Below are 25,786 nucleotides of genomic sequence, written 5' to 3'. Positions count from 1 at the left end.
CGGGAAGCCATTTTGGGTGGGGTGGGCGTGGCCCGGCTGGTATGCCCAAAGCGGCGTAGCCGGAGCGCGCCTTCCCCCGCCCGAGAGGGGTTGTCCTAGACACCTCGAAGGAAGACCACGCCCAGTAGGCGTATCAGGGACGGGTACACGCCCTCCCGCAGAAGGATAAAGGAGCGGGAACCCAGAAGATCGTCCTCTTGTTCCTCGGATCGGAAGGCTGCACCCACTCGTTGCTCGTGAGCCCTCGACGGAACAAGCAGCAATTTTGACCCACCCACCAGCCCCTGATAGCAAATGTTTGGAGAAAATAAAGTTTTCTGAGTGATGAAAGTATAGGCCTTTCCTTTTCCTTGGTAGAGTGAATAAAGGAATGTTGAGAATGTAAATATGGTTTGCATGGGAGAAATTTCTTCTTGCAGGAATGATCAGTAATAGCAGTAAGATGATGTGGAATTTTTTCTTTTTAGTAGGTAAACAACTGTCGTATTTATTTGTCGGGCGGTAAGGTCATGATCGGTGAGAAGGAATTTAAAGGTCCCTAGAGTGGGGCGCCACCCACAATGGATGGGAGCGCCCGGGGGAAGACGGCCATTGGCCCCTTCCACGGGGAGGCGGCACCCACTAAGGATGGGGCGCCTAGGGGGAGATGGCCATGGGCCCCTCCCAGGGGGGGAGGCGGTTAAATGCCCCTCCTGACTAATTTCCCGGGGGCCGGATATCCGCGACGGCGGATAGAGAGTATGAGGTGGGGGGGAGAGTCCACGCTGTCCTTCCTACAGAGACCTCATACGGGAACTCGGACGACCCTTAAGATGGCGTCGAGTAGAAAGGGGGCCCCCACCATGACAAGGGAAGTTACAGTTGGCAATGAGGGTAGAGCCCTCTGCGCATGCGCCGCTCACACGGTGAGGGCGGGAGTTTGGTAGTAGGGATCTGACACCGGTTAAGACCTTGCCGTTGGCCCTTAATGCTAGGATGTACAATTTGAATTAGAGTGTATGCATTTTCAGGATGTTAGCCAAAAGTACATGACTGCATCGAAATGTAATAAATGTCAAATTGTACATAATGCATAATGATGAAACTTTTAATTTAATGTTTTAAATTTTGTTTCATATTTTAATTAATACGGCCGGGAGGGTGACTCCCTCCCGTCTTCCAAAAGTTCAACGATTGTCCGACTTCCCATCCTTGGGGATGTGTGTTGGGAGGGGGTGGCGGGCATCCCGGCCATATGGAAAGGGGCGACCGCTCGGTCCCCCCGAACGTATGGATGGGGGCCCGAACCTCCCGGGAAGCCATTTTGGGCGGGGTGGGCGTGGCCCGGCTGGTATGCCCAAAGCGGCGTAGCCGGAGCGCGCCTTCCCCCGCCCGAGAGGGGTTGTCCTAGACACCTCGAAGGAAGACCACGCCCAGTAGGCGTATCAGGGATGGGTACACGCCCTCCCGCAGAAGGATAAAGGAGCGGGAACCCAGAAGATCATCCTCTTGTTCCTCGGATCGGAAGGCTGCACCCACTCGTTGCTCGTGAGCCCTCGACGGAACAAGCAGCAACTTTGACCCACCCACCAGCCCCTGATAGCAAATGTTTGGAGAAAATAAAGTTTTCTGAGTGATGAAAGTATAGGCCTTTCCTTTTCCTTGGTAGAGTGAATAAAGGAATGTTGAGAATGTAAATATGGTTTGCATTGGAGAAATGTCTTCTTGCAGGAATGATCAGTAATAGCAGTAAGATGATGTGGAATTTTTTCTTTTTAGTAGGTAAACAACTGTCGTATTTATTTGTCGGGCGGTAAGGTCATGATCGGTGAGAAGGAATTTAAAGGTCCCTAGAGTGGGGCGCCACCCACAATGGTTGGGAGCGCCCGGGGGAAGACAGCCATTGGCCCCTTCCACGGGGAGGCGGCACCCACTAAGGATGGGGCGCCTAGGGGGAGATGGCCATGGGCCCCTCCCAGGGGGGGAGGCGGTTAAATGCCCCTCCTGACTAATTTCCCGGGGGCCGGATATCCGCGATGGCGGATAGAGAGTATGAGGTGGGGGGGAGAGTCCACGCTGTCCTTCCTACAGAGATCTCATACGGGAACTCGGACGACCCTTAAGATGGCGTCGAGTAGAAAGGGGGCCCCCACCACGACAAGGGAAGTTACAGTTGGCAATGAGGGTAGAGCCCTCTGCGCATGCGCCACTCACACGGTGAGGGCGGGAGTTTGGTAGTAGGGATATGACACCGGTTAAGACCTTGCAGTTGGCCCTTAATGCTAGCATGTACAATTTGAATTAGAGTGTATGCATTTTCAGGATGTTAGCCAAAAGTACATGACTGCATCGAAATGTAATAAATGTCAAATTGTACATAATGCATAATGATGAAACTTTTAATTTAATGTTTTAAATTTTGTTTCATATTTTAATAAATACGGCCGGGAGGGTGACTCCCTCCCGTCTTCCAAAAGTTCAACGATTGTCCGACTTCCCATCCTTGGGGATGTGTGTTGGGAGGGGGTGGCGGGCATCCCGGCCATATGAGGATTGGTTACCATAACCACTGAGATGGTGATGAAGTATGATTGTTTTGGGCCAAATTATGGTGGAAAAACATTTCTACGTACCACTACAATTCGGTATTTGGAAGGTACACCCAAACACCCCTTTCGAATACCTTCCATTTAATACATCAGAAAAAGCCATTTTGCGTTTGCAAATGGCCTGATTCTTCAGACCAGCCTTCTTGCAACTGCAATGATAGTTCGTACATCTTGCACGTAGGCAGAGCTTTTAAGGAGAAATTAAATAGTTCCTACGTTGCACAAAATGAAGTGCTTCAAACAAACACATGGCTTCGCTGCCAAGTTTTATATGCCATTTCTTCAGTGCAATACAAGAAAGCACCAAACAGTATAACAAAGTTGTCAATTGGTTTAATAGTCCATTCCCTTTGTTTAGTGCTGTGAAAGGAAGAGCCAAATTCCAAAATTGATCAATGATGTTTCAGAAATTTCCCAAAGGGAATACCAAGCAGAGTGTTAAAAACTGCATTTACTCACAGGCTTTGAGCAGGAAACACGGAAATGCTAGTAAAGTGCAATATCCAAGGGAACACTGACTCTGTCAAAGATGATCCAAATGGAATTGATGGAAAGTCCCAATTACAAACAACAGAATAAAACAAGGTGAGGGGACACCAGGATTTGAACCAGGGATCTCTCGATCTGCAGTCAAATGCTCTACCACTGAGCTATATCCCCAGCTTCACAGTACAAACAGAATGACAAAATATCAGTACATCATGAAAGAGTGAGAGGATCATACTAAGTTGTTCCGGAAAGTACAACCTTGAAACTGTGGAACAGGAGAAGTAGTCCTTATTATTATTTATTAAAGGAAAACTGGATCATTTAAAAAACAGATATTTGTTTCATTGTTATTTTATTTGAATAGGCAGTGGTACATAGGACCAATGCCTCTACATACAATTATTGTTTTGAAACATTCTTAAAGGGATAAAGGTTTTTACGGGACACCTTATCATTTGAGGATTGGTTACCACAATCACTGAGATGGTGATGAAGTATGATTGTTTTGAGCCAAATTATGGTGGAAAAACATTTCTACGTACCACTACAATTCAGTATTTGGAAGGTACACCCAAACACCCCTTTCGAATATCTTCCATTTAATACATCAGAAAAAGCCATTTTGCGTTTGCAAATGGCCTGATTCTTCAGACCAGCCTTCTTGCAACTGCAATGATAGTTCGTACATCTTGCACGTAGGCATAGCTTTTAAGGAAAAATTAAATAGTTCCTACGTTGCACAAAAATGAAGTGCTTCAAACAAACACATACTTTGCATGCACAGAGAAGAGGTGAAATATATGTAAGACTGAAGACACAGGTGAAATGAGAAATAGATTGACTGCTTCGCTGCCAAGTTTTATACGCCATTTTTTCAGTGCAATACAAGAAAGCACCAAACAGTATAACAAAGTTGTCAATTGGTTTAATTGTCCATTCCCTTTGTTTAGTGCTCTGAAAGGAAGAGCCGAATTCCAAAATTGATCAATGATGTTTCAGAAATTTCCCAAATGGAATAACAAGCCGAGTGTTAAAAACTGCATTTACTCACAGGTTTTGAGCAGGAAACACTGAAATGCTATTAAAGTACAATATCCAAGGGAATACTGACTCTGTCAAAGATGATCCAAATGGAATTGATGAAAAGTCCCAATTACAAACAAATGAATCAAAATAGGGTGAGGGGACAACCGGATTTGAACCAGGGACCTCTTGATCTGCAGTCAAATGCTCTACCACTGAGCTATATCCCCAGCTTTAAAGTGCAACCAGAATGACAAAATATCAGTACATCATGAAAGAGTGAGAGGATCATACTAAGTTGTTCCGGAAAGTACAACCTTGAAACTGTGGAACAGGAGAAGTAGTCCTTAATATTATTTATTAAAGGAAAACTGGATCATTTAAAAAACAGATATTTGTTTCATTGGTATTTTATTTGAATAGGCAGTGGTACATAGGACCAATGCCTCTACATACAATGATTGTTTTGAAACATTCTTAAAGGGGAAGAGGTTTTTACGGGACACCTTATCATTTGAGGATTGGTTACCACAATCACTGAGATGGTGATGAAGTATGATTGTTTTGGGCCAAATTATGGTGGAAAAACATTTCTACGTACCACTACAATTCGGTATTTGGAAGGTACACCCAAACACCCCTTTCGAATACCTTCCATTTAATACATCAGAAAAAGCCATTTTGCGTTTGCAAATGGCCTGATTCTTCAGACCATCCTTCTTGCAACTGCAATGATAGTTCGTACATCTTGCACGTAGGCAGAGCTTTTAAGGAAAAATTAAATAGTTCCTACGTTGCACAAAAATGAAGTGCTTCAAACAAACACATACTTTGCATGCACAGAGAAGAGGTGGAATATATGTAAGACTGAAGACACAGGTGAAATGAGAAATAGATTGACTTCTTCGCTGCCAAGTTTTATACGCCATTTCTTCAGTGCAATACAAGAAAGCACCAAACAGTATAACAAAGTTGTCAATTGGTTTAATAGTCCATTCCCTTTGTTTAGTGCTGTGAAAGGAAGAGCCGAATTCCAAAATTGATCAATGATGTTTCAGAAATTTCCCAAAGGGAATAACAAGCCGACTGTTAAAAACTGCATACACTCACAGGTTTTGAGCAGGAAACACTGAAATGCTATTAAAGTGCAATATCCAAGGGAACACTGACTCTGTCAAAGATGATCCAAATAGAATTGATGAAAAGTCCCAATTACAAACAACAGAATCAAAATAGGGTGAGAGGACAGTCGGATTTGAACCAGGGAACTCTTGATCTGCAGTCAAATGCTCTACCACTGAGCTATATCACCAGCTTTTCAGTAAAATCAGAATGACAAAATATCAGTACATCATGGAAGAGTGTGAGGATCATACTAAGTTGTGCCAGAAAGTACAACCTTGAAACTGTGGAACAGGAGAAGTAGTCCTTAATATTATTTATTAAAGGAAAACTGGATCATTTAAAAAACAGATTTAATTGTTTCATTGTTATTTTATTTGAATAGGCAGTGGTACATAGGACCAATGCCTCCACATACAATGACTGTTTTGAAACATTCTTAAAGGGGAAGAGGTTTTTACGGGACACCTTATCATTTGAGAATTGGTTACCACAATCACGGAGATGATGATGAAGTATGATTGTTTTGGGCCAAATTATGGTGGAAAAACATTTCTACGTACCACTACAATTTGGTATTTGGAAGGTACACCCAAACACCCCTTTCGAATACCTTCCATTTAATACATCAGAAAAAGCCATTTTGCGTATGCAAATGGCCTGATTCTTCAGACCAGCCTTCTTGCAACTGCAATGATAGTTCGTACATCTTGCACGTAGGCAGACCTTTTAAGGAGAAATTAAATAGTTCCTACGTTGCACAAAAATGAAGTGCTTCAAACAAACACGCACTTTGCATGCACAGAGAAGAGGTGGAATATATGTAAGACTGAAGACACAGGTGAAATGAGAAATAGATTGACTGCTTCTTTTATACGCCATTTCTTCAGTGCAATACAAGAAAGCACCAAACAGTATAACAAAGTTGTCAATTGGTTTAATAGTCCATTCCCTTTGTTTAGTGCTGTGAAAGGAAGAGCCGAATTCCAAAATTGATCAATGATGTTTCAGAAATTTCCCAAAGGGAATACCAAGCCGAGTGTTAAAAACTGCATTTACTCACAGGTTTTGAGAAGCAAACACTGTAATGCCATTAAAGTGCAATATCCAAGGGAACACTGACTCTGTCAAAGATGATCCAAATGGAATTGATGGAAAGTCCCAATTAAACAACAGAATCAAAATAGGGTGAGGGGACACCAGGATTTGAACCAGGGACCTCTTGATCTGCAGTCAAATGCTCTACCACTGAGCTATATCCCCAGCTTTACAGTACAATCAGAATGACAAAATATCAGTACATCATGAAAGAGTGAGAGGATCATACTAAGTTGTTCCGGAAAGTACAACCTTGAAACTGTGGAACAGGAGAAGTAGTCCTTAATATTATTTATTAAAGGAAAAATGGATCATTTAAAAACAGATATTTGTTTCATTGTTATTTTATTTGAATAGGCAGTGGTACATAGGACCAATGCCTCCACATACAATGATTGTTTTGAAACATTCTTAAAGGGGAAGAGGTTTTTATGGGACACCTTATCATTTGAGAATTGGTTACCACAATCACAGAGATGATGATGAAGTATGATTGTTTTGGGCCAAATTATGGTGGAAAAACATTTCTACATACCACTACAATTCGGTATTTGGAAGGTACACCCAAACACCCCTTTCGAATACCTTCCATTTAATACATCAGAAAAAGCCATTTTGCGTTTGCAAATGGCCTGATTCTTCAGACCAGCCTTCTTGCAACTGCAATGATAGTTCGTACATCTTGCACGTAGGCAGAGCTTTTAAGGAGAAATTAAATAGTTCCTACGTTGCACAAAAATGAAGTGCTTCAAACAAACACATACTTTGCATGCACAGAGAAGAGGTGGAATATATGTAAGACTGAAGACACAGGTGAAATGAGAAATAGATTGACTGCTTCGCTGCCAAGTTTTATATGCCAGTTCTTCAGTGCAATACAAGAAAGCACCAAACAGTATAACAAAGTTGTCAATTGGTTTAATAGTCCATTCCCTTTGTTTAGTGCTGTGAAAGGAAGAGCCGAATTCCAATATTGATCAATGATGTTTCAGAAATTTCCAAAAGGGAATACCAAGCCGAGTGTTAAAAACTGCATTTTCTCACAGGTTTTGAGAAGCAAACACTGTAATGCCATTAAAGTGCAATATCCAAGGGAACACTGACTCTGTCAAAGATGATCCAAATGGAATTGATGGAAAGTCCCAATTACAAACAACAGAATCAAAATAGGGTGAGGGGACACCAGGATTTGAACCAGGGACCTCTTGATCTGCAGTCAAATGCTCTACCACTGAGCTATATCCCCAGCTTTACAGTACAATCAGAATGACAAAATATCAGTACATCATGAAAGAGTGAGAGGATCATACTAAGTTGTTCCGGAAAGTACAACCTTGAAACTGTGGAACAGGAGAAGTAGTCCTTAATATTATTTATTAAAGGAAAACTGGATCATTTAAAAAACAGATATTTGTTTCATTGTTATTTTATTTGAATAGGCAGTGGTACATAGGACCAATGCCTCTACATACAATGATTGTTTTGAAACATTCTTAAAGGGGAAGAGGTTTTTACGGGACACCTTATCATTTGAGGATTGGTTACCACAATCACTGAGATGGTGATGAAGTATGATTGTTTTGGGCCAAATTATGGTGGAAAAACATTTCTACGTACCACTACAATTCGGTATTTGGAAGGTACACCCAAACACCCCTTTCGAATACCTTCCATTCAATACATCAGAAAAAGCCATTTTGCGTTTGCAAATGGCCTGATTCTTCAGACCAGCCTTCTTGCAACTGCAATGATAGTTCGTACATCTTGCACGTAGGCAGAGCTTTTAAGGAGAAATTAAATAGTTCCTACGTTGCACAAAAATGAAGTGCTTCAAACAAACAGATACTTTGCATGCACAGAGAAGAGGTGGAATATATGTAAGACTGAAGACACAGGTGAAATGAGAAATAGATTGACTGCTTCGCTGCCAAGTTTTATACGCTATTTCTTCAGTGCAATACAAGAAAGCACCAAACAGTATAACAAAGTTGTCAATTGGTTTCATAGTCCATTCCCTTTGTTTAGTGCTGTGAAAGGAAGAGCCGAATTCCAAAATTGATCAATGATGTTTCAGAAATTTCCCAAAGGGAATAACAAGCCGACTGTTAAAAACTGCATTCACTCACAGGTTTTGAGCAGGAAACACTGAAATGCTATTAAAGTGCAATATCCAAGGGAACACTGACTCTGTCAAAGATGATCCAAATGGAATTCATGAAAAGTCCCATTTACAAACAACAGAATCAAAATAGGGTGAGAGGACACCTGGATTTGAACCAGGGACCTCTTGATCTGCAGTCAAATGCTCTCCCACTGAGCTATATCCCCAGCTTTTCAGTAAAATCAGAATGACAAAATATCAGTACATCATGAAAGAGTGTGAGGATCATACTAAGTTGTGCCAGAAAGTACAACCTTGAAACTGTGGAACAGGAGAAGTAGTTCTTAATATTATTTATTAAAGGAAACCTGGATCATTTAAAAAACAGATTTATTTGTTTCATTGTTATTTTATTTGAATAGGCAGTGGTACATAGGACCAATGCCTCTACATACAATGATTGTTTTGAAACATTCTTAAAGGGGAAGAGGTTTTTACGGGACACCTTATCATTTGAGGATTGGTTACCACAATCACTGAGATGGTGATGAAGTATGATTGTTTTTGGCCAAATTATGGTGCAAAAACATTTCTACGTACCACTACAATTTGGTATTTGGAAGGCACACCCAAACACCCCTTTCGAATACCTTCCATTTAATACATCAGAAAAAGCCATTTTGCGTTTGCAAATGGCCTGATTCTTCAGACCAGCCTTCTTGCAACTGCAATGATAGTTCATACATCTTGCACATAGGCAGAGCTTTTAAGGAGAAATTAAATAGTTCCTACGTTTCACAAAAATGAAGTGCTTCAAACAAACACATACTTTGCATGCACAGAGAAGAGGTGGAATATATGTAAGACAGAAGACACAGGTGAAATGAGAAATAGATTGACTGCTTCGCTGCCAAGTTTTATACGCCATTTCTTCAGTGCAATACAAGAAAGCACCAAACAGTATAACAAAGTTGTCAATTGGTTTCATAGTCCATTCCCTTTGTTTAGTGCTGTGAAAGGAAGAGCCGAATTCCAAAATTGATCAATGATGTTTCAGAAATTTCCCAAAGGGAATACCAAGCCGAGTGTTAAAAACTGCATTTACTCACAGGTTTTGAGCAGGAATCACTGAAATGCTATTATAGTGCAATATCCAAGGGAACACTGACTCTGTCAAGATGATCCACATGGAATTGATGAAAAGTCCCAATTACAAACAACAGAATCAAAATAGGGTGAGGGGACACCCGGATTTGAACCAGGGACCTCTTGATCTGCAGTCAAATGCTCTACCACTGAGCTATATCCACAGCTTTACAGTAAAATCAGAATGGCAAAATATCAGTACATCATGAAAGAGTGTGAGGATCATACTAAGTTGTGCCAGAAAGTACAACCTTGAAACTGTGGAACAGGAGAAGTAGTCCTTAATATTATTTATTAAAGGAAAACTGGATCATTTAAAAAACAGATTTATTTGTTTCATTGTTATTTTCTTTGAATAGGCAGTGGTACATAGGACCAATGCCTCTACATACAATGATTGTTTTGAAACATTCTTAAAGGGGAAGAGGTTTTTACGGGACACCTTATCATTTGAGGATTGGTTACCACAATCACTGAGATGGTGATGAAGTATGATTGTTTTGGGCCAAATTATGGTGGAAAAACATTTCTACGTACCACTACAATTCGGTATTTGGAAGGTACACCCAAACACCCCTTTCGAATACCTTCCATTTAATACATCAGATAAAGCCATTTTGCGTTTGCAAATGGCCTGATTCTTCAGACCAGCCTTCTTGCAACTGCAATGATAGTTCGTACATCTTGCACGTAGGCAGAGCTTTTAAGGAGAAATTAAATAGTTCCTACGTTGCACGAAAATGAAGTGCTTCAAACAAACACATACTTTGCATGCACAGAGAAGAGGTGGAATATATGGAAGACTGAAGACACAGGTGAAATGAGAAATAGATTGACTGCTTCTTTTATACGCCATTTCTTCAGTGCAATACAAGAAAGCACAAAACAGTATAACAAAGTTGTCAATTGGTTTAATAGTCCATTCCCTTTGTTTAGTGCTGTGAAAGGAAGAGCCGAATTCCAAAATTGATCAATGATGTTTCAGAAATTTCCCAAAGGGAATACCAAGCCGAGTGTTAAAAACTGCATTTACTCACAGGCTTTGAGCAGGAAACACTGAAATGCTATTAAAGTGCAATATCCAAGGGAACACTGACTCTGTCAAAGATGATCCAAATGGAATTGATGAAAAGGCCAAATTACAAACAACAGAATCAAAATAAGGTGAGGGGACACCCGGATTTGAACTAGGGACCAATTCATCTGCAGTCAAATGCTCTACCACTGAGCTATATCCCCAGCCTTTCAGTAAAATCAGAATAACAAAATATCGGTACATCATGAAAGAGTGTGAGGATCATACTAAGTTGTGCCAGAAAGTACAACCTTGAAACTGTGGAACAGGAGAAGTAGTCCTTAATATTATTTATTAAAGGAAAACTGGATCATTTAAAAAACAGATTTATTTGTTTCATTGTTAGTTTATTTGAATAGGCAGTGGTACATAGGACCAATGCCTCTACATACAATGATTGTTTTGAAACATTCTTAAAGGGGAAGAAGTTTTTACGGGACACCTTATTATTTGAGGATTGGTTACCACAATCACTGAGATGGTGATGAAGTATGATTGTTTTGGGCCAAATTATGGTGGAAAAACATTTCTACGTACCACTACAATTCGGTATTTGGAAGGTACACCCAAACACCCCTTTCGAATACCTTCCATTTAATACATCAGAAAAAGCCATTTTGCGTTTGCAAATGGCCTGATTCTTCAGACCAGCCTTCTTGCAACTGCAATGATAGTTCGTACATCTTGCACGTAGGCAGAGCTTTTAAGGAGAAATTAAATAGTTCCTACGTTGCACAAAAATGAAGTGCTTCAAACAAACACATACTTTGCATGCACAGAGAAGAGGTGGAATATATGTAAGACTGAAGACACAGGTGAAATGAGAAATAGATTGACTTCTTCGCTGCCAAGTTTTATACGCCATTTCTTCAGTGCAATACAAGAAAGCACCAAACAGTATAACAAAGTTGTCAATTGGTTTCATAGTCCATTCCCTTTGTTTAGTGCTGTGCAAGGAAGTGCCGAATTCCAAAACTGATCAATGATGTTTCAGAAATTTCCCAAAGGGAATACCAAGCCGAGTGTTAAAAACTGCATTTACTCACAGGTTTTGAGAAGCAAACACTGTAATGCCATTAAAGTGCAATATCCAAGGGAACACTGACTCTGTCAAAGATGATCCAAATGGAATTGATGGAAAGTCCCAATTACAAACAACAGAATCAAAATAGGCTGAGGGGACACCAGGATTTGAACCAGGGACCTCTTGATCTGCAGTCAAATGCTCTACCATTGAGCTATATCCCCAGCTTTACAGTACAACCAGAATGACAAAATATCAGTACATCATGAAAGAGTGAGAGGATCATACTAAGTTGCTCCGGAAAGTACAACCTTGAAACTGTGGAACAGGATTGTAGTGTAGCTCCTATCATCCCAATAGGCTCTGCGCATTGGAATAATACCAACAGCAGTAAAGGCCTAGGCCAGACGTTAACTAGGTCTACTACTGTCGATACTAGACTTAAAGTTTTGGGTTTGCAAGCTTAGCTCAGAGTTCACTAGAAACTTTCTCGAATGTTCAAGGAGGACTTAACTTCCCTGATTAGACAAGAAGGGATTTAGTTTCTGACAACCATAGAACATGACAACTTTGCTCTCCCCTAATCAAGAGTAAATCTCGAGAGTCGTGTGAACAAAAGGCAAATTATTTTACTCAGTCAGTACGTGCATTCTTAGTCTCATCAGAATGTAGAGAAAAGGAAGAGACGGGCGTGTTCAATAAAAAGGTGTTATTTATTGATCAGTCTCTTTTCTCATACAAGAGAAATGGATCAATATTATTGCAATACTTATAGTTAAGTAAAGTGCATACATTAAAAGCAATAGTATAAAATAATACTGTAAAAACATTGATATGGTTTCTAAGCCATAGGATGTTTTAAAATGAATAAAATATATTACATAAACATATACATTTGACTAAACGTACTCAACTGGTGTTTCTAGATACGCCTACCCCGTGTACCTGACCTAAGTCTAATACGTGGGCGGGAATAGAAAGTTACAGTTTAAGTTAAGTTTGTTTTTGCCAAGTGAATAACTAAAGAATTCTCTGCGAGGGGTTATTCAGTTCTGTACCTGGAAGTTAGGATGAATGAGGAATGGTATCTCTCTCTCTGGTCTCGATATTCCAGGCTGCCTGCGAGGGCTACCCAGAAACGCCGGGGCTGGATTTCTCGGCAGGAGAAAGCAGCGCGTCTCTCAGCGCGTCAGGAAGGCGGGGCTGCTGCCAGCGGGGTCTGCTCTGCTCTTGGCTTCGGCAAGTATGGCTGCTCCGTCTCGTCACCACGCGTGTGTGTGCATAGGGCAAGATCGGTAATATTTATACCTTTAAGGTGCCGAGATTGACGTAAGGATGGACATAGATACGTCAATAAAGATGTCATACGACTTGCTCGTTAGCACATTCTTTTACTAAAGTTCTCGGTGAAATCAAAACAATGGCCGCAGGGTTTTGCCCAGGTTGTCATAGGTTTGATTTGTTATGAGAACTCCGTATGCCTTATCAGGGGCTGGAGGAATATCGCTTGTCTAATTAGATAGCAAGCGTTATGACCTAATCAGATAACACGTTCCTGTGCCGTAGTGTGACTGCGTCAGATAACGGTATCTGCATCATGGGGATTTTCTGCCTCATGGGCTGACTGCTAGTTAACTTGTTAGTTTGTTTAACTAGAATAGGGTCAGGAATAGGGGGATCGATTCAGGACCTATAGGAATACATGACAGGAGAAGTAGTCCTTAATATTATTTATTAAAGGAAAACTGGATCATTTAAAAAACAGATATTTGTTTCATTGTTATTTTATTTGAATAGGCAGTGGTACATAGGACCAATGCCTCTACATACAATGATTGTTTTGAAACATTCTTAAAGGGGAAGAGGTTTTACGGGACAACCTTATCATTTGAGGATTGGTTACCACAATCACTGAGATGGTGATGAAGTATGATTGTTTTGGGCCAAATTATGGTGGAAAAACATTTCTACGTACCACTACAATTCGGTATTTGGAAGGTACACCCAAACACCCCTTTCGAATACCTTCCATTTAATACATCAGATAAAGCCATTTTGCGTTTGCAAATGGCCTGATTCTTCAGACCAGCCTTCTTGCAACTGCAATGATAGTTCGTACATCTTGCACATAGGCAGAGCTTTTAAGGAGAAATTAAATAGTTCCTACGTTGCACAAAAATGAAGTGCTTCAAACAAACACATACTTTGCATGCACAGAGAAGAGGTGGAATATATGTAAGACTGAAGACACAGGTGAAATGAGAAATAGATTGACTGCTTCGCTGCCAAGTTATATACGCCATTTCTTCAGTGCAATACAAGAAAGCACCAAACAGTATAACAAAGTTGTCAATTGGTTTAATAGTCCATTCCCTTTGTTTAGTGCTGTGAAAGGAAGAGCCAAATTCCAAAATTGATCAATGATGTTTCAGAAATTTCCCAAAGGGAATAACAAGCCGACTGTTAAAAACTGCATTCACTCACAGGTTTTGAGCAGGAAACACTGAAATGCTATTAAAGTGCAATATCCAAGGGAACACTGACTCTGTCAAAGATGATCCAAATAGAATTGATGAAAAGTCCCAATTACAAACAACAGAATCAAAATAGGGTGAGAGGACACCTGGATTTGAACCAGGGACCTCTTGATCTGCAGTCAAATGCTCTACCACAGAGCTATATCCCCAGCTTTTCAGAAAAATCAGAATGACAAAATATCAGTACATCATGAAAGAGTGTGAGGATCATACTAAGTTGTGCCAGAAAGTACAACCTTGAAACTGTGGAACAGGAGAATTAGTCCTTAATATTATTTATTAAAGGAAAACTAGATCATTTAAAAAACAGATTTATTTGTTTCATTGTTATTTTATTTGAATAGGCAGTGGTACATAGGACCAATGCCTCTACATACAATGATTGTTTTGAAACATTCTCAAAGGGGAAGAGGTTTTTACGGGACACCTTATCATTTGAGGATTGGTTACCACAATCACTGAGATGGTGATGAAGTATGATTGTTTTGGGCCAAATTATGGTGGAAAAACATTTCTACGTACCACTACAATTCGGTATTTGGAAGGTACACCCAAACACCCCTTTCGAATACCTTCCATTTAATACATCAGAAAAAGCCATTTTGCGTTTGCAAATGGCCTGATTCTTCAGACCAGCCTTCTTGCAACTGCAATGATAGTTCGTACATCTTGCACGTAGGCAGAGCTTTTAAGGAGAAATTAAATAGTTCCTACGTTGCACAAAAATGAAGTGCTTCAAACAAACACATACTTTGCATGCACAGAGAAGAGGTGGAATATATGTAAGACTGAAGACACAGGTGAAATGAGAAATAGATTGACTTCTTCGCTGCCAAGTTTTATACGCCATTTCTTCAGTGCAATACAAGAAAGCACCAAACAGTATAACAAAGTTGTCAATTGGTTTAATAGTCCATTCCCTTTGTTTAGTGCTGTGAAAGGAAGAGCCGAATTCCAAAATTGATCAATGATGTTTCAGAAATTTCCCAAAGGGAATAACAAGCCGACTGTTAAAAACTGCATACACTCACAGGTTTTGAGCAGGAAACACTGAAATGCTATTAAAGTGCAATATCCAAGGGAACACTGACTCTGTCAAAGATGATCCAAATAGAATTGATGAAAAGTCCCAATTACAAACAACAGAATCAAAATAGGGTGAGAGGACAGTCGGATTTGAACCAGGGAACTCTTGATCTGCAGTCAAATGCTCTACCACTGAGCTATATCACCAGCTTTTCAGTAAAATCAGAATGACAAAATATCAGTACATCATGGAAGAGTGTGAGGATCATACTAAGTTGTGCCAGAAAGTACAACCTTGAAACTGTGGAACAGGAGAAGTAGTCCTTAATATTATTTATTAAAGGAAAACTGGATCATTTAAAAAACAGATTTAATTGTTTCATTGTTATTTTATTTGAATAGGCAGTGGTACATAGGACCAATGCCTCCACATACAATGACTGTTTTGAAACATTCTTAAAGGGGAAGAGGTTTTTACGGGACACCTTATCATTTGAGAATTGGTTACCACAATCACGGAGATGATGATGAAGTATGATTGTTTTGGGCCAAATTATGGTGGAAAAACATTTCTACGTACCACTACAATTTGGTATTTGGAAGGTACACCCAAACACCCCTTTCGAATACCTTCCATTTAATACATCAGAAAAAGCCATTTTGCGTATGCAAATGGCCTGATTCTTCAGACCAGCCTTCTTGCAACTGCAATGATAGTTCGTACATCTTGCACGTAGGCAGACCTTTTAAGGAGAAATTAAATAGTTCCTACGTTGCACAAAAATGAAGTGCTTCAAACAAACACGCACTTTGCATGCACAGAGAAGAGGTGGAATATATGTAAGACTGAAGACACAGGTGAAATGAGAAATAGATTGACTGCTTCTTTTATACGCCATTTCTTCAGTGCAATACAAGAAAGCACCAAACAGTATAACAAAGTTGTCAATTGGTTTAATAGTCCATTCCCTTTGTTTAGTGCTGTGAAAGGAAGAGCCGAATTCCAAAATTGATCAATGATGTTTCAGAAATTTCCCAAAGGGAATACCAAGCCGAGTGTTAAAAACTGCATTTACTCACAGGTTTTGAGAAGCAAACACTGTAATGCCATTAAAGTGCAATATCCAAGGGAACACTGACTCTGTCAAAGATGATCCAAATGGAATTGATGGAAAGTCCCAATTAAACAACAGAATCAAAATAGGGTGAGGGGACACCAGGATTTGAACCAGGGACCTCTTGATCTGCAGTCAAATGCTCTACCACTGAGCTATATCCCCAGCTTTACAGTACAATCAGAATGACAAAATATCAGTACATCATGAAAGAGTGAGAGGATCATACTAAGTTGTTCCGGAAAGTACAACCTTGAAACTGTGGAACAGGAGAAGTAGTCCTTAATATTATTTATTAAAGGAAAAATGGATCATTTAAAAACAGATATTTGTTTCATTGTTATTTTATTTGAATAGGCAGTGGTACATAGGACCAATGCCTCCACATACAATGATTGTTTTGAAACATTCTTAAAGGGGAAGAGGTTTTTATGGGACACCTTATCATTTGAGAATTGGTTACCACAATCACAGAGATGATGATGAAGTATGATTGTTTTGGGCCAAATTATGGTGGAAAAACATTTCTACATACCACTACAATTCGGTATTTGGAAGGTACACCCAAACACCCCTTTCGAATACCTTCCATTTAATACATCAGAAAAAGCCATTTTGCGTTTGCAAATGGCCTGATTCTTCAGACCAGCCTTCTTGCAACTGCAATGATAGTTCGTACATCTTGCACGTAGGCAGAGCTTTTAAGGAGAAATTAAATAGTTCCTACGTTGCACAAAAATGAAGTGCTTCAAACAAACACATACTTTGCATGCACAGAGAAGAGGTGGAATATATGTAAGACTGAAGACACAGGTGAAATGAGAAATAGATTGACTGCTTCGCTGCCAAGTTTTATATGCCAGTTCTTCAGTGCAATACAAGAAAGCACCAAACAGTATAACAAAGTTGTCAATTGGTTTAATAGTCCATTCCCTTTGTTTAGTGCTGTGAAAGGAAGAGCCGAATTCCAATATTGATCAATGATGTTTCAGAAATTTCCAAAAGGGAATACCAAGCCGAGTGTTAAAAACTGCATTTTCTCACAGGTTTTGAGAAGCAAACACTGTAATGCCATTAAAGTGCAATATCCAAGGGAACACTGACTCTGTCAAAGATGATCCAAATGGAATTGATGGAAAGTCCCAATTACAAACAACAGAATCAAAATAGGGTGAGGGGACACCAGGATTTGAACCAGGGACCTCTTGATCTGCAGTCAAATGCTCTACCACTGAGCTATATCCCCAGCTTTACAGTACAATCAGAATGACAAAATATCAGTACATCATGAAAGAGTGAGAGGATCATACTAAGTTGTTCCGGAAAGTACAACCTTGAAACTGTGGAACAGGAGAAGTAGTCCTTAATATTATTTATTAAAGGAAAACTGGATCATTTAAAAAACAGATATTTGTTTCATTGTTATTTTATTTGAATAGGCAGTGGTACATAGGACCAATGCCTCTACATACAATGATTGTTTTGAAACATTCTTAAAGGGGAAGAGGTTTTTACGGGACACCTTATCATTTGAGGATTGGTTACCACAATCACTGAGATGGTGATGAAGTATGATTGTTTTGGGCCAAATTATGGTGGAAAAACATTTCTACGTACCACTACAATTCGGTATTTGGAAGGTACACCCAAACACCCCTTTCGAATACCTTCCATTCAATACATCAGAAAAAGCCATTTTGCGTTTGCAAATGGCCTGATTCTTCAGACCAGCCTTCTTGCAACTGCAATGATAGTTCGTACATCTTGCACGTAGGCAGAGCTTTTAAGGAGAAATTAAATAGTTCCTACGTTGCACAAAAATGAAGTGCTTCAAACAAACAGATACTTTGCATGCACAGAGAAGAGGTGGAATATATGTAAGACTGAAGACACAGGTGAAATGAGAAATAGATTGACTGCTTCGCTGCCAAGTTTTATACGCTATTTCTTCAGTGCAATACAAGAAAGCACCAAACAGTATAACAAAGTTGTCAATTGGTTTCATAGTCCATTCCCTTTGTTTAGTGCTGTGAAAGGAAGAGCCGAATTCCAAAATTGATCAATGATGTTTCAGAAATTTCCCAAAGGGAATAACAAGCCGACTGTTAAAAACTGCATTCACTCACAGGTTTTGAGCAGGAAACACTGAAATGCTATTAAAGTGCAATATCCAAGGGAACACTGACTCTGTCAAAGATGATCCAAATGGAATTCATGAAAAGTCCCATTTACAAACAACAGAATCAAAATAGGGTGAGAGGACACCTGGATTTGAACCAGGGACCTCTTGATCTGCAGTCAAATGCTCTCCCACTGAGCTATATCCCCAGCTTTTCAGTAAAATCAGAATGACAAAATATCAGTACATCATGAAAGAGTGTGAGGATCATACTAAGTTGTGCCAGAAAGTACAACCTTGAAACTGTGGAACAGGAGAAGTAGTTCTTAATATTATTTATTAAAGGAAACCTGGATCATTTAAAAAACAGATTTATTTGTTTCATTGTTATTTTATTTGAATAGGCAGTGGTACATAGGACCAATGCCTCTACATACAATGATTGTTTTGAAACATTCTTAAAGGGGAAGAGGTTTTTACGGGACACCTTATCATTTGAGGATTGGTTACCACAATCACTGAGATGGTGATGAAGTATGATTGTTTTTGGCCAAATTATGGTGCAAAAACATTTCTACGTACCACTACAATTTGGTATTTGGAAGGCACACCCAAACACCCCTTTCGAATACCTTCCATTTAATACATCAGAAAAAGCCATTTTGCGTTTGCAAATGGCCTGATTCTTCAGACCAGCCTTCTTGCAACTGCAATGATAGTTCATACATCTTGCACATAGGCAGAGCTTTTAAGGAGAAATTAAATAGTTCCTACGTTTCACAAAAATGAAGTGCTTCAAACAAACACATACTTTGCATGCACAGAGAAGAGGTGGAATATATGTAAGACAGAAGACACAGGTGAAATGAGAAATAGATTGACTGCTTCGCTGCCAAGTTTTATACGCCATTTCTTCAGTGCAATACAAGAAAGCACCAAACAGTATAACAAAGTTGTCAATTGGTTTCATAGTCCATTCCCTTTGTTTAGTGCTGTGAAAGGAAGAGCCGAATTCCAAAATTGATCAATGATGTTTCAGAAATTTCCCAAAGGGAATACCAAGCCGAGTGTTAAAAACTGCATTTACTCACAGGTTTTGAGCAGGAATCACTGAAATGCTATTATAGTGCAATATCCAAGGGAACACTGACTCTGTCAAGATGATCCACATGGAATTGATGAAAAGTCCCAATTACAAACAACAGAATCAAAATAGGGTGAGGGGACACCCGGATTTGAACCAGGGACCTCTTGATCTGCAGTCAAATGCTCTACCACTGAGCTATATCCACAGCTTTACAGTAAAATCAGAATGGCAAAATATCAGTACATCATGAAAGAGTGTGAGGATCATACTAAGTTGTGCCAGAAAGTACAACCTTGAAACTGTGGAACAGGAGAAGTAGTCCTTAATATTATTTATTAAAGGAAAACTGGATCATTTAAAAAACAGATTTATTTGTTTCATTGTTATTTTCTTTGAATAGGCAGTGGTACATAGGACCAATGCCTCTACATACAATGATTGTTTTGAAACATTCTTAAAGGGGAAGAGGTTTTTACGGGACACCTTATCATTTGAGGATTGGTTACCACAATCACTGAGATGGTGATGAAGTATGATTGTTTTGGGCCAAATTATGGTGGAAAAACATTTCTACGTACCACTACAATTCGGTATTTGGAAGGTACACCCAAACACCCCTTTCGAATACCTTCCATTTAATACATCAGATAAAGCCATTTTGCGTTTGCAAATGGCCTGATTCTTCAGACCAGCCTTCTTGCAACTGCAATGATAGTTCGTACATCTTGCACGTAGGCAGAGCTTTTAAGGAGAAATTAAATAGTTCCTACGTTGCACGAAAATGAAGTGCTTCAAACAAACACATACTTTGCATGCACAGAGAAGAGGTGGAATATATGGAAGACTGAAGACACAGGTGAAATGAGAAATAGATTGACTGCTTCTTTTATACGCCATTTCTTCAGTGCAATACAAGAAAGCACAAAACAGTATAACAAAGTTGTCAATTGGTTTAATAGTCCATTCCCTTTGTTTAGTGCTGTGAAAGGAAGAGCCGAATTCCAAAATTGATCAATGATGTTTCAGAAATTTCCCAAAGGGAATACCAAGCCGAGTGTTAAAAACTGCATTTACTCACAGGCTTTGAGCAGGAAACACTGAAATGCTATTAAAGTGCAATATCCAAGGGAACACTGACTCTGTCAAAGATGATCCAAATGGAATTGATGAAAAGGCCAAATTACAAACAACAGAATCAAAATAAGGTGAGGGGACACCCGGATTTGAACTAGGGACCAATTCATCTGCAGTCAAATGCTCTACCACTGAGCTATATCCCCAGCCTTTCAGTAAAATCAGAATAACAAAATATCGGTACATCATGAAAGAGTGTGAGGATCATACTAAGTTGTGCCAGAAAGTACAACCTTGAAACTGTGGAACAGGAGAAGTAGTCCTTAATATTATTTATTAAAGGAAAACTGGATCATTTAAAAAACAGATTTATTTGTTTCATTGTTAGTTTATTTGAATAGGCAGTGGTACATAGGACCAATGCCTCTACATACAATGATTGTTTTGAAACATTCTTAAAGGGGAAGAAGTTTTTACGGGACACCTTATTATTTGAGGATTGGTTACCACAATCACTGAGATGGTGATGAAGTATGATTGTTTTGGGCCAAATTATGGTGGAAAAACATTTCTACGTACCACTACAATTCGGTATTTGGAAGGTACACCCAAACACCCCTTTCGAATACCTTCCATTTAATACATCAGAAAAAGCCATTTTGCGTTTGCAAATGGCCTGATTCTTCAGACCAGCCTTCTTGCAACTGCAATGATAGTTCGTACATCTTGCACGTAGGCAGAGCTTTTAAGGAGAAATTAAATAGTTCCTACGTTGCACAAAAATGAAGTGCTTCAAACAAACACATACTTTGCATGCACAGAGAAGAGGTGGAATATATGTAAGACTGAAGACACAGGTGAAATGAGAAATAGATTGACTTCTTCGCTGCCAAGTTTTATACGCCATTTCTTCAGTGCAATACAAGAAAGCACCAAACAGTATAACAAAGTTGTCAATTGGTTTCATAGTCCATTCCCTTTGTTTAGTGCTGTGCAAGGAAGTGCCGAATTCCAAAACTGATCAATGATGTTTCAGAAATTTCCCAAAGGGAATACCAAGCCGAGTGTTAAAAACTGCATTTACTCACAGGTTTTGAGAAGCAAACACTGTAATGCCATTAAAGTGCAATATCCAAGGGAACACTGACTCTGTCAAAGATGATCCAAATGGAATTGATGGAAAGTCCCAATTACAAACAACAGAATCAAAATAGGCTGAGGGGACACCAGGATTTGAACCAGGGACCTCTTGATCTGCAGTCAAATGCTCTACCATTGAGCTATATCCCCAGCTTTACAGTACAACCAGAATGACAAAATATCAGTACATCATGAAAGAGTGAGAGGATCATACTAAGTTGCTCCGGAAAGTACAACCTTGAAACTGTGGAACAGGATTGTAGTGTAGCTCCTATCATCCCAATAGGCTCTGCGCATTGGAATAATACCAACAGCAGTAAAGGCCTAGGCCAGACGTTAACTAGGTCTACTACTGTCGATACTAGACTTAAAGTTTTGGGTTTGCAAGCTTAGCTCAGAGTTCACTAGAAACTTTCTCGAATGTTCAAGGAGGACTTAACTTCCCTGATTAGACAAGAAGGGATTTAGTTTCTGACAACCATAGAACATGACAACTTTGCTCTCCCCTAATCAAGAGTAAATCTCGAGAGTCGTGTGAACAAAAGGCAAATTATTTTACTCAGTCAGTACGTGCATTCTTAGTCTCATCAGAATGTAGAGAAAAGGAAGAGACGGGCGTGTTCAATAAAAAGGTGTTATTTATTGATCAGTCTCTTTTCTCATACAAGAGAAATGGATCAATATTATTGCAATACTTATAGTTAAGTAAAGTGCATACATTAAAAGCAATAGTATAAAATAATACTGTAAAAACATTGATATGGTTTCTAAGCCATAGGATGTTTTAAAATGAATAAAATATATTACATAAACATATACATTTGACTAAACGTACTCAACTGGTGTTTCTAGATACGCCTACCCCGTGTACCTGACCTAAGTCTAATACGTGGGCGGGAATAGAAAGTTACAGTTTAAGTTAAGTTTGTTTTTGCCAAGTGAATAACTAAAGAATTCTCTGCGAGGGGTTATTCAGTTCTGTACCTGGAAGTTAGGATGAATGAGGAATGGTATCTCTCTCTCTGGTCTCGATATTCCAGGCTGCCTGCGAGGGCTACCCAGAAACGCCGGGGCTGGATTTCTCGGCAGGAGAAAGCAGCGCGTCTCTCAGCGCGTCAGGAAGGCGGGGCTGCTGCCAGCGGGGTCTGCTCTGCTCTTGGCTTCGGCAAGTATGGCTGCTCCGTCTCGTCACCACGCGTGTGTGTGCATAGGGCAAGATCGGTAATATTTATACCTTTAAGGTGCCGAGATTGACGTAAGGATGGACATAGATACGTCAATAAAGATGTCATACGACTTGCTCGTTAGCACATTCTTTTACTAAAGTTCTCGGTGAAATCAAAACAATGGCCGCAGGGTTTTGCCCAGGTTGTCATAGGTTTGATTTGTTATGAGAACTCCGTATGCCTTATCAGGGGCTGGAGGAATATCGCTTGTCTAATTAGATAGCAAGCGTTATGACCTAATCAGATAACACGTTCCTGTGCCGTAGTGTGACTGCGTCAGATAACGGTATCTGCATCATGGGGATTTTCTGCCTCATGGGCTGACTGCTAGTTAACTTGTTAGTTTGTTTAACTAGAATAGGGTCAGGAATAGGGGGATCGATTCAGGACCTATAGGAATACATGACAGGAGAAGTAGTCCTTAATATTATTTATTAAAGGAAAACTGGATCATTTAAAAAACAGATATTTGTTTCATTGTTATTTTATTTGAATAGGCAGTGGTACATAGGACCAATGCCTCTACATACAATGATTGTTTTGAAACATTCTTAAAGGGGAAGAGGTTTTACGGGACAACCTTATCATTTGAGGATTGGTTACCACAATCACTGAGATGGTGATGAAGTATGATTGTTTTGGGCCAAATTATGGTGGAAAAACATTTCTACGTACCACTACAATTCGGTATTTGGAAGGTACACCCAAACACCCCTTTCGAATACCTTCCATTTAATACATCAGATAAAGCCATTTTGCGTTTGCAAATGGCCTGATTCTTCAGACCAGCCTTCTTGCAACTGCAATGATAGTTCGTACATCTTGCACATAGGCAGAGCTTTTAAGGAGAAATTAAATAGTTCCTACGTTGCACAAAAATGAAGTGCTTCAAACAAACACATACTTTGCATGCACAGAGAAGAGGTGGAATATATGTAAGACTGAAGACACAGGTGAAATGAGAAATAGATTGACTGCTTCGCTGCCAAGTTATATACGCCATTTCTTCAGTGCAATACAAGAAAGCACCAAACAGTATAACAAAGTTGTCAATTGGTTTAATAGTCCATTCCCTTTGTTTAGTGCTGTGAAAGGAAGAGCCAAATTCCAAAATTGATCAATGATGTTTCAGAAATTTCCCAAAGGGAATAACAAGCCGACTGTTAAAAACTGCATTCACTCACAGGTTTTGAGCAGGAAACACTGAAATGCTATTAAAGTGCAATATCCAAGGGAACACTGACTCTGTCAAAGATGATCCAAATAGAATTGATGAAAAGTCCCAATTACAAACAACAGAATCAAAATAGGGTGAGAGGACACCTGGATTTGAACCAGGGACCTCTTGATCTGCAGTCAAATGCTCTACCACAGAGCTATATCCCCAGCTTTTCAGAAAAATCAGAATGACAAAATATCAGTACATCATGAAAGAGTGTGAGGATCATACTAAGTTGTGCCAGAAAGTACAACCTTGAAACTGTGGAACAGGAGAATTAGTCCTTAATATTATTTATTAAAGGAAAACTAGATCATTTAAAAAACAGATTTATTTGTTTCATTGTTATTTTATTTGAATAGGCAGTGGTACATAGGACCAATGCCTCTACATACAATGATTGTTTTGAAACATTCTCAAAGGGGAAGAGGTTTTTACGGGACACCTTATCATTTGAGGATTGGTTACCACAATCACTGAGATGGTGATGAAGTATGATTGTTTTGGGCCAAATTATGGTGGAAAAACATTTCTACGTACCACTACAATTCGGTATTTGGAAGGTACACCCAAACACCCCTTTCGAATACCTTCCATTTAATACATCAGAAAAAGCCATTTTGCGTTTGCAAATGGCCTGATTCTTCAGACCAGCCTTCTTGCAACTGCAATGATAGTTCGTACATCTTGCACGTAGGCAGAGCTTTTAAGGAGAAATTAAATAGTTCCTACGTTGCACAAAAATGAAGTGCTTCAAACAAACACATACTTTGCATGCACAGAGAAGAGGTGGAATATATGTAAGACTGAAGACACAGGTGAAATGAGAAATAGATTGACTTCTTCGCTGCCAAGTTTTATACGCCATTTCTTCAGTGCAATACAAGAAAGCACCAAACAGTATAACAAAGTTGTCAATTGGTTTCATAGTCCATTCCCTTTGTTTAGTGCTGTGCAAGGAAGTGCCGAATTCCAAAACTGATCAATGATGTTTCAGAAATTTCCCAAAGGGAATACCAAGCCGAGTGTTAAAAACTGCATTTACTCACAGGTTTTGAGAAGCAAACACTGTAATGCCATTAAAGTGCAATATCCAAGGGAACACTGACTCTGTCAAAGATGATCCAAATGGAATTGATGGAAAGTCCCAATTACAAACAACAGAATCAAAATAGGCTGAGGGGACACCAGGATTTGAACCAGGGACCTCTTGATCTGCAGTCAAATGCTCTACCATTGAGCTATATCCCCAGCTTTACAGTACAACCAGAATGACAAAATATCAGTACATCATGAAAGAGTGAGAGGATCATACTAAGTTGCTCCGGAAAGTACAACCTTGAAACTGTGGAACAGGATTGTAGTGTAGCTCCTATCATCCCAATAGGCTCTGCGCATTGGAATAATACCAACAGCAGTAAAGGCCTAGGCCAGACGTTAACTAGGTCTACTACTGTCGATACTAGACTTAAAGTTTTGGGTTTGCAAGCTTAGCTCAGAGTTCACTAGAAACTTTCTCGAATGTTCAAGGAGGACTTAACTTCCCTGATTAGACAAGAAGGGATTTAGTTTCTGAC

The 25,786-nt window shown here is 39.6% G+C and overlaps 10 non-coding genes across 10 annotated transcripts; all 10 read right to left on the bottom strand.

Moving 5' to 3' along the window:
• Window positions 1-4,258: 4,258 nt before the first annotated feature.
• TRNAC-GCA (transfer RNA cysteine (anticodon GCA)) lies at window positions 4,259-4,330 on the bottom strand. The gene has a single exon. It is a non-coding gene; the product is annotated as a tRNA-Cys (tRNA).
• Window positions 4,331-6,413: 2,083 nt separating this feature from the next.
• On the bottom strand, window positions 6,414-6,485 carry TRNAC-GCA (transfer RNA cysteine (anticodon GCA)). Its single transcript has one exon. It is a non-coding gene; the product is annotated as a tRNA-Cys (tRNA).
• Window positions 6,486-7,494: 1,009 nt separating this feature from the next.
• On the bottom strand, window positions 7,495-7,566 carry TRNAC-GCA (transfer RNA cysteine (anticodon GCA)). Its single transcript has one exon. It is a non-coding gene; the product is annotated as a tRNA-Cys (tRNA).
• Window positions 7,567-8,576: 1,010 nt separating this feature from the next.
• Window positions 8,577-8,648, bottom strand: TRNAC-GCA (transfer RNA cysteine (anticodon GCA)). The gene has a single exon. It is a non-coding gene; the product is annotated as a tRNA-Cys (tRNA).
• A 3,170-nt stretch (window positions 8,649-11,818) lies between these two features.
• Window positions 11,819-11,890, bottom strand: TRNAC-GCA (transfer RNA cysteine (anticodon GCA)). The gene has a single exon. It is a non-coding gene; the product is annotated as a tRNA-Cys (tRNA).
• A 4,547-nt stretch (window positions 11,891-16,437) lies between these two features.
• Window positions 16,438-16,509, bottom strand: TRNAC-GCA (transfer RNA cysteine (anticodon GCA)). The gene has a single exon. It is a non-coding gene; the product is annotated as a tRNA-Cys (tRNA).
• A 1,009-nt stretch (window positions 16,510-17,518) lies between these two features.
• Window positions 17,519-17,590, bottom strand: TRNAC-GCA (transfer RNA cysteine (anticodon GCA)). Its single transcript has one exon. It is a non-coding gene; the product is annotated as a tRNA-Cys (tRNA).
• Window positions 17,591-18,600: 1,010 nt separating this feature from the next.
• On the bottom strand, window positions 18,601-18,672 carry TRNAC-GCA (transfer RNA cysteine (anticodon GCA)). Its single transcript has one exon. It is a non-coding gene; the product is annotated as a tRNA-Cys (tRNA).
• A 3,170-nt stretch (window positions 18,673-21,842) lies between these two features.
• TRNAC-GCA (transfer RNA cysteine (anticodon GCA)) lies at window positions 21,843-21,914 on the bottom strand. Its single transcript has one exon. It is a non-coding gene; the product is annotated as a tRNA-Cys (tRNA).
• A 3,474-nt stretch (window positions 21,915-25,388) lies between these two features.
• TRNAC-GCA (transfer RNA cysteine (anticodon GCA)) lies at window positions 25,389-25,460 on the bottom strand. The gene has a single exon. It is a non-coding gene; the product is annotated as a tRNA-Cys (tRNA).
• Window positions 25,461-25,786: the final 326 nt, after the last annotated feature.

The sequence above is a fragment of the Lissotriton helveticus genome, chromosome 1_2 (genome assembly GCF_964261635.1).
Source record: "Lissotriton helveticus chromosome 1_2, aLisHel1.1, whole genome shotgun sequence".
Taxonomy (NCBI): domain Eukaryota; kingdom Metazoa; phylum Chordata; class Amphibia; order Caudata; family Salamandridae; genus Lissotriton; species Lissotriton helveticus.
Note: the sequence above shows the minus strand (reverse complement) of the source record. Positions and strands in the feature narration are given on the sequence as shown.